This window comes from Nelumbo nucifera, chromosome 3 (assembly GCF_055504915.1).
Source record: "Nelumbo nucifera cultivar China Antique chromosome 3, China Antique-T2T, whole genome shotgun sequence".
Lineage (NCBI taxonomy): Eukaryota > Viridiplantae > Streptophyta > Magnoliopsida > Proteales > Nelumbonaceae > Nelumbo > Nelumbo nucifera.
This window is the reverse complement of record NC_142651.1, coordinates 44,797,312-44,805,633: the sequence shown is the minus strand read 5'-3', so window position 1 is coordinate 44,805,633 and position 8,322 is coordinate 44,797,312. Positions and strand designations below refer to the sequence as shown.

The following is an 8,322-nucleotide window of genomic DNA, read 5'->3' as shown; positions in this document are numbered from 1 at the left end:
AATTATTCTAATAACCCTTTTAGGCCTGCCAAAACCCAAAACCATATCGATTGACGATTGTCGAGTGTCAAGGGGAGGTAGCCAGGTAGGCAACCGTCTGAGTCTGACCGTCTTCCCTCTTTCCGAAGTAAACTCAAACTCCGGCAACGGCGAGCGGCAAGTCGGCGGCAACTGAACTGAAGCCTCTCATTTGACTTCGAGTCTTCGACCATTCTTTTTCTTTTTCTTCTTCTCTCATTCGACCATTCCCTCTGACCTCTGTCCTCTGTATTGTTTTTGACATTCTCAAGTCTCAAATTCCAACATCGACAAGCGACAACAAGTGGACGACGGCAACCGGCAAGTGAAATCTCAAGTATTTATTGTTTATTTTTTTTCTTTCTCTTCTTCCCTCATTCCCTGCAATTTTCTGTCAGTACTGAGTAAAGAATGAAATAATTTTTGGTTAAAGATTCAACCTTTATCTCACTTTGATTTTAATGGAAAAAACTGAATTAACAGAAAAAATTTCAGTTCGATTTAACCTAAATTCAATTTTAGTTCGGTTGCTACTTTTCTTAGTTTGATTTCCAAAAATTCGATTTATTGGATCTAGTTTTAAACTGAATAAACCGTTTGCTAACCCCTACCTGTTCTATATATACTCCAACTTTTGCCGGAGGGAGATAACACAGAAATTTGTTTACTTAATTTGTTGTTGGACGTCTATCTGAATGTTCTTTGGCGATGTCATACCATAATTGCCAACGGTAGGAAGATACTTCAGAGCTTCAGTTTCCCATCATCCACGTACAAGTAACCTTGCAGCGCATTCATTTGCTAAATTTGTTGAATGGATGAGCTAGCCTATTGGGCTTTTGCCAAAAAAACAATGCTACAATGCTAACTGACCATTCGAGTTTACCTCAGTTCAAATCCGACCCAAAACCCAAGATCCTATCTTATGGGTTTAATTAGAAATCGGTAGACTTAGCAAAAAGTTGATCCAACCCGTGAACCCGACTCAATCCAATCCGAAAAAATAGGGTTAGGGTCTCACATTTAACAACCCAAATATGAAAATGACCCGATCCGACCAAACATGAAAAAACTGGGTTGGGTTGGGTTGGGTCATGGGTCAACCTGCTGATTCGATTGTTAAGTCTAATTGGGATTATTTATGTATTGTTAGAAGTTTTCACTCTTTAATTTTTCTATTTAGTCTTTACTTTTTATTGTTTACTCTTTAAATTGTTAAATGTTCAAGTTTTTATTTTATATTTGGAATTTTAAGATTAATTCTTTTAATTTTGCAGTTTTTATGTAATTTTTCTTTATTTTTTTAAATTTAAACTATTTTTTGGGATGACCCGAATTGACCCATGGATCAACCCTAACCTGAACATTTAGGGTTAGGGTTTAGCATTTGACAACCCAACCCGATCTGAAATCAACCCGAAATACCTTGACCCAACCCGATTGCCAGGTCTAAAAATCGGCTTCTATCGAGGCAAATTTGTACTCATATACACCATTCTAACAGTCTTTTGCAACCTTGCATTAAGAATATCTCCCTCATAAAATAATGCATACAAGTAGAGAGATATTCTGATTGCAAGACACTAAAAGTTGCCCGAATGGGCTTTGCCGCCGAACTCGTTTAATTACGACTTAAGCCAACCCACTTGACATCCATGATTAATTGTAAATGATCAATATTCATTAAACGTTCCAACTTTCAAACAGTACCTGTTATGCTCATTAATGCTTCCTTTTCTTTTCTTTAATTATATATATTTGCCGAATATGAATGTCTTTTTTATTTTTTAACTCATGAAACATTTTCTTTCTATATAAATAGATTTTATAGTGGAAACTATTATAATCTTCGTTAAGTTCCTAAGAAGAATTATGAGAGCAATAAGCACCAGTGGTCTAGTGGTAGAATAGTACCCTGCCACGGTACAGACCCGGGTTCGATTCCCGGCTGGTGCATTAGATAGTAGTTTGCAAAGGCGCGAAGCTTCTTTTATTAAAACTGTTCCTTTAGTTCTTGTCTTCTTTATATGGCCGGGTTTATGCAGCTTTTGTTTTATTGCTAAGATGTTGATTATTTATGCAGGTATAGTTTTCACATGGTGGAGCTTTTATACCTTCCAGTCAAATTGTGGTGGAATGAATCCTAAGGAGCTGTTTGAACTTATTGCTTTAACTTTACTAGAAGAATAGGTAGTATAATTAGATATTTATTAGAAATATAATAATTAATCATCCTAACATGGCTATTAAGAGCTCCCAACCTCATAACCACTACTAAGGAAGTGTTCGATACAGTGTTGTGTTGTTGTTATATTTTGGGTGAACCAATACAAATTTGTATGAGAAATATTTTTTTTTTAGCTGAAATGTTTTGAAAACATTTTGAGTTGGTCAATACAAATTGTTATTTCTACCTAAAACACTAAATTTGATGTTTTTACACATAGGTGCGTTCTTTATAATCAAAATATCACTTTTATATATGATATGGCAACATGTCTCTTAAATTTGTATTGATCAACCCAAAAGGCAACATTGAGGTAATGACACTGTACCAAACACCCTCTAAATCAACTACGATGCTTTCATTATGATGTAGTCATTTCAAGTCCTTTACCACATGATACTTCATGTTCTTTGATTGTGTAATGGGTTTGGGTTCGACTATAATATGGAAAATATATGATATCCAAAAAATAACTGACCAATAAACTGGAATCATAAGCGTGATAGGGAATAAGGTGCTATTTATCAAAATTCATGAGGGGGTTTTGATTGGTCAAAACTCTTTCCATATCATATCTTTTTCGTATCATAGATTTTCCCTTTTGATAAATAACACCTCATATGCTACCATATTTGTGATCAGTTTATTGGTAAGTTGTTTTTCCAATATCATATCTTTTCCATATCATAATCGAACCCAATGGGTTTTGGATCTTTGATAGGACAAATGACCTAGACAATTGGATTGTTAGGGTGCAAGTTGTGCTAGGTTAGTCCAGGATCAGATTGAGCCCATCCAATTTGCACTTGTATGTGTTACAAACCACCAATTAGATGGAAGTATATATAATTTTCTTTTTGAGCTAGTTTAATTTCTATTCTATTTTCATTTTCAATAAAAATATGTCATATTTATCAAACTTATTTTTGTTCAATACGATGAAATAATACATAATATTAGAGATGTACCCAAATGTTTTTTTATATTTTGTAATAATTTTTGTCTCTATCTTTTTTAAAAAAAATTGTTATTTAATTATGATAATTTGGATTGACCAATTTGACCTAAAGATAGAACCTTTGACTTACTACTTGAATAGGAAGATGATTTTGTTATTTTCTTGGTTAGTTGTAAATTTTGTATTTCATTTTCATCACTAAAAAAATATTTCTTATTTATCATATGTATTTTTGTTTAACATGCATGATAAATATATAATTTAGAGGTGTACCTATTTTTGCAATTTTATGCTTTTATTTATTACATCATTATTATTTAACTATGAGACCATTGGTTGACCCATTTGAACTAGATAGTCGAACTATGTACAAAAAGACGATTTGGTTTTCATGTTGGGATTGAAGTTTGAACACATAGGTTTTGTATATATTATTAAAATTATTGGTTATAAATTTAATTAGTAGAATTTACTGGTGTGAAACAAAAATACTTCAAATAAATGATTTAATGAAGGAGAATGGGTAACACTTTAATGAGAAGGAATTGGATGAAGTGAAAAGTAATAGTTTAAATTACATTTTCTTTCCTCACAATTAGAGAAAGGCCAAATTCAAAAGTAGGGGTATTTTAGTTAAGAAAAATGCATAAAGTTCATTTGTTTAATATGCAATAAATATAGGAATTAGTGGAAGGGGATAAGAGTTAATACCTTAAATATAGGACTTAAAAAGAGGGAATGGAATGAATTTAGTTTTAGTGGTTGAAATTATATATTGGGCAAATTTCTAAAACTACCCCTAAGTTTTAGGAAATTGACCAACTCTACCCCTACTGTTTACACATTGTCTTAATGTACCCCTAAGTTTTATGACAATTGACTAAATCCTCCCCTATCGTTAGTGTGCCATTATAATCCGTCCACATGTAATGTCATGTGGCTCATATAATTTTCTTAATCCAAAACTACCCTTTTGTGGTCGATTTTTTCTTCATTGTTCTTCAAATTTTCAAAATAAAACCCAACAAAAGCATCTATTATATTGTACTTATTGCCTTCTCCATCGTAGGTGATGGTTTAACATGCACTCTGATTGCACCACCAATAACATCCCAAGCCTACCTACTAAGGGATGTCCATAGAAACAATATTCGAAAACAGAAATCTAAGGAAGCTCAAGTACATATCAGCAACGCTGTTATACAAAAACATAAGGAAGCTCTAGAAAACAATATTATAGCACAAGGATATTGATACATAAATTGGATAATTTTTACTTCATCTTCTAAAAACTATTATATAGAATCTAATATACTATGGTATACTCTATTCAAGAACAACAAGATGAAGATTATAGCCAAAACCTAAGCTATAATGTTCTCTTTGATTAGTTGTGTCCCTGTCTGAGGGGCAGCTGACTCTAGGGGTGCATTCTTTTTTCGGATTTTGAGAGGGGGGAAAGTTGGTCAATGGGATTTTGGTTCCCATTGACCAAGAATCCTATGTTCTTTTTTCAATTTTTTGTGGGGATTAGAGAAAGTTTATTTTCTTGGTATCACTTACCCATCCGTAAATAACTTTCCCACCTAGGGGGAAAGTTGCCAACACTTGAATGGGACAAAAATACCCCTTTTAATAATGGATTTTTATGGCTAAAATTGTCATTGCCTTATTTACATGAGAAATAAAAGAACATGGATAAATGCACTTACCCGAGTAAGTATTTTCTAGGAAAAACTTACCCAGGTAACTGCATTTACCTAGATAAATAACTTACCGAAAAGTGAATGGGGCCTAGATGTTTCTGAATTTCTAGCCAATGAGTGTAGTAGTTATCTAGAGAGGAAAAAGAGGCATAAGAGGTTTAGAAGAAACCCTACCGTTCTGTTTTGTTGGAAATAGAGGAAGCAAGCGCATGAGCTAGAGTGGCGGCACATAATCATCTCCCAAAAGCATAACCTAATAGAAATAGTAGTAATAACTAATGAATAACAAGGGAAACCAACACTAGTAGGGAGTGAGGAGAGATTCCATGAGTCAACGAGTTCTACAGATTCAAATAGTTTGCAGGCTTGAAACCAAGCAACCTGGGCATTTGAAAGCAATGGAATTAAAAGGCTAATAGGCTATAGAGTCCTTGCCACTAAAGCAGCAATCCACCACCACCAGCAACAACAACATCATATATATTGTTCATAGATCTGACCCTGTTGTTGCTTTTGCTATAGAAGGTGGGGCCATGACCACTAACCCCACCCCACAACCTTTACCGCTCTTGCTCTCAGACAGGGGAGAAGGGAATGGACAACTATGATGGTGTGGGTACACAATTGTCGTGATCATCTTATGAGGTAAAGATTTGGTATGTTACGCGGGTGTACCGTCATCGTGATCATCTTATGAGGTAAAGATTCGGTATGTTGCAACTTTAGACCTGGCCCATTTCCACTTTTCTCCTCCAGTTTCAATACTACTGCCCTGTCTGCAACAAAGCCCTCACTACCTCTACTCGCATTGATTTCCATGATCAAAAAGCGGAACCCTACGATTCCCTTTGTTTGAACATCACATCAGCGGAATTTTGTCTTGATAGGAAACTTTCCGCCATTGTAACATCAAAAACGAGCTCAGCTTGAGGAGAAAAGCTTTTTTCAAGTTATGTACAAGATCATAAACAAAAATTTAGAAACCAAAGTTGACATACAAAGATTTGATTCGGATCTCAATATAGATAATGGTTTTTTCAAGGCAATTGCAGGAAGATAACGCAATAATATATTGGCATCATAGATCTAAGAAAGAGGTAGAGGGTAAAAACAAAAAGAGAACAAATAATATAAATCAAAGCAAAGTGAAGAACTGAAGCTAATAGCTCTCTCTATTAATGGCTTGTCGGTTGACATCTAAAGAAGACCAGTGAGGTGTTATTCAAATGTTTCATTTTGAAAATTTAAAGAATAATGGTGGGTAAAATAGTCTTTTTCATCTTTCTATTAACAAACGTTAGTGACAAAGGGGATTTAGTCAATTGTCAAAAAACTTAAGGGTACTTTAAGACAATATGTAAACAATAGGGATAGAGTTGGTCAATTTCCTAAAACTTAGGGGGTACTTTAAGAAATTCACCCTTATAATAAAGGGAGATTGGGTTCAACAATAAAGATATTTTAGTAAAAAAATTATAGAATCTATACCTCATTACCAATTTTAATAGTAGTATAGAATTTATACAAAAGTTGGGAAATTAAATTGACAAATTTTGGAATGGGGCCTAAAGGGTTCAATTTATAAAATGCCTCATCCATCACAAGTTTGGATTATGATGTGCCATAAGCATTTAAAGCATTTTTATTATAGATTTAGGAGCCATTTGATAATGGATCAAGCAGGTGAACTGAATGACTTATTGCTTTGTCTTTTAGTGAATAAAATAACTAATAATAGAATATACAAGGATTAAAATATCGGCATCAGGGTATCATATCGGACAACTTGGATACATATACAGATACGTTTTGGAAATGTATGAATACGAGTTGACACAACTTTCATGTATTAAATTAATACAAAATATGGAGACAAATTACAAAAAAAGAATTTGCAAGAAAGAATATACAAGGGATGAAACTCTCTTTGATTCTGCTCAATAATGTAAGTAACATATGATTAACGATTGAATTAGGTGAAGATGAGGGTCATTGGTGCATTTTTCATACTTCCTGAAATGTTGATGTAGATTACTTTTATTTTGGTGCTTTTTTTAAAAGTTGATGCATATTTCTTCACTACAGGCTTCATGCTTGATTAACTATGAATAATGCTTCTCTAAGAAGGGTCTTCTTGTACTGACTTGATCTTCATGGAAGAGCTTGAATCCAAGTGTAAAGTAGAGAACTAAGAAGCTTCTTTTCTTCTTTCTTCTTTCTTCTTTCTTAATGTTGAAGTAGAGTTGAAGCTTGCAAGGGCTTGTGGTTGCTTACAATTCTCAAGTGAGTGAATGAAAACTTTTGTAAATGTAATTATGAAAAGAGAGTTCTTCCTTCATAGGCAAATCTATTGGGCCTACCATCTCAGCCCACTTTGCTAGCCAACCCCATGTAAGTGGGGTGTTAAGTTAGGGCTAACTCCAATACATGCACAATAAGACATGGGCCTAATTGGATTTAGTACACTTGTATCCTTGGGCCCGTGGAGACTCTTATTAACTTGGGAGGGCTACCATGTAAACTAAGCCCACTTATTTGGCTTAAAAATTCGCATGCCTACAATGTAGACGAAAGATATGAAAACACGTGGATACTTTAGAAAAATACATATAAATTCCATAAATACATCAATTAAACTAACTTTAATGTCTAAATAGCTACAAATAAGGTATAAATACATAAAAACGTATATTTTAATGATATATATGAAGAAATATATTAAAATTAATATAATAGAATGCATAGATATCATGCAATTTTGTTGATAATCCATTAATCAAGAGTCAAAGACTCATATTATATAGATTTTTACAAATTAGCACATGTACAAAGCCATTATTATGTTATATTCTATTTAAGTACAAGACACAAAACATATGTAATTATTATATCAATTATTTTCTATTTTACTGTTTTATTTTTCAACATTAAAAAATTTCAACTAAATATTAAATTTTGAAATGTTTGATAAACAATATATTTATTTTTGTAAACAATAAATAATGTTATTGTAAAATATCAATTGATAAGTTATAAAAATATATAAATCTTAACTTAAAATATATCAAATCCATTAAATTTTCTAAGTTTCATATCATATGAAAATTCATAAATTTTAATTATTAAAATAATTATTTCATTATTAACATTTTTATTTATATAAATTTTTTGAAATAAGAAATCATTTTTGATATAAATGTAAATTAGTGGATATATTCAATTTAATATTATATTCCTGAATGTCTTACAAACAAAATTTTTATTTTTGTAAATAATAAATATGTTATTTTTAGTCTAAATTAAAATATAAATGAGTAAATTATAAAAATATATTAAAATTTTAAGATACATATCATGTACAAATTTATGAATTATAAGTACTAAAATAATTATTTTTATAAATTTCTTTAGAG

At 32.2% G+C, this 8,322-nt stretch overlaps 1 non-coding gene across 1 annotated transcript; it reads left to right on the top strand.

The window, feature by feature from the left end:
* Window positions 1–1,903: 1,903 nt before the first annotated feature.
* TRNAG-GCC (transfer RNA glycine (anticodon GCC)) lies at window positions 1,904–1,974 on the top strand. The gene has a single exon. It is a non-coding gene; the product is annotated as a tRNA-Gly (tRNA).
* Window positions 1,975–8,322: the final 6,348 nt, after the last annotated feature.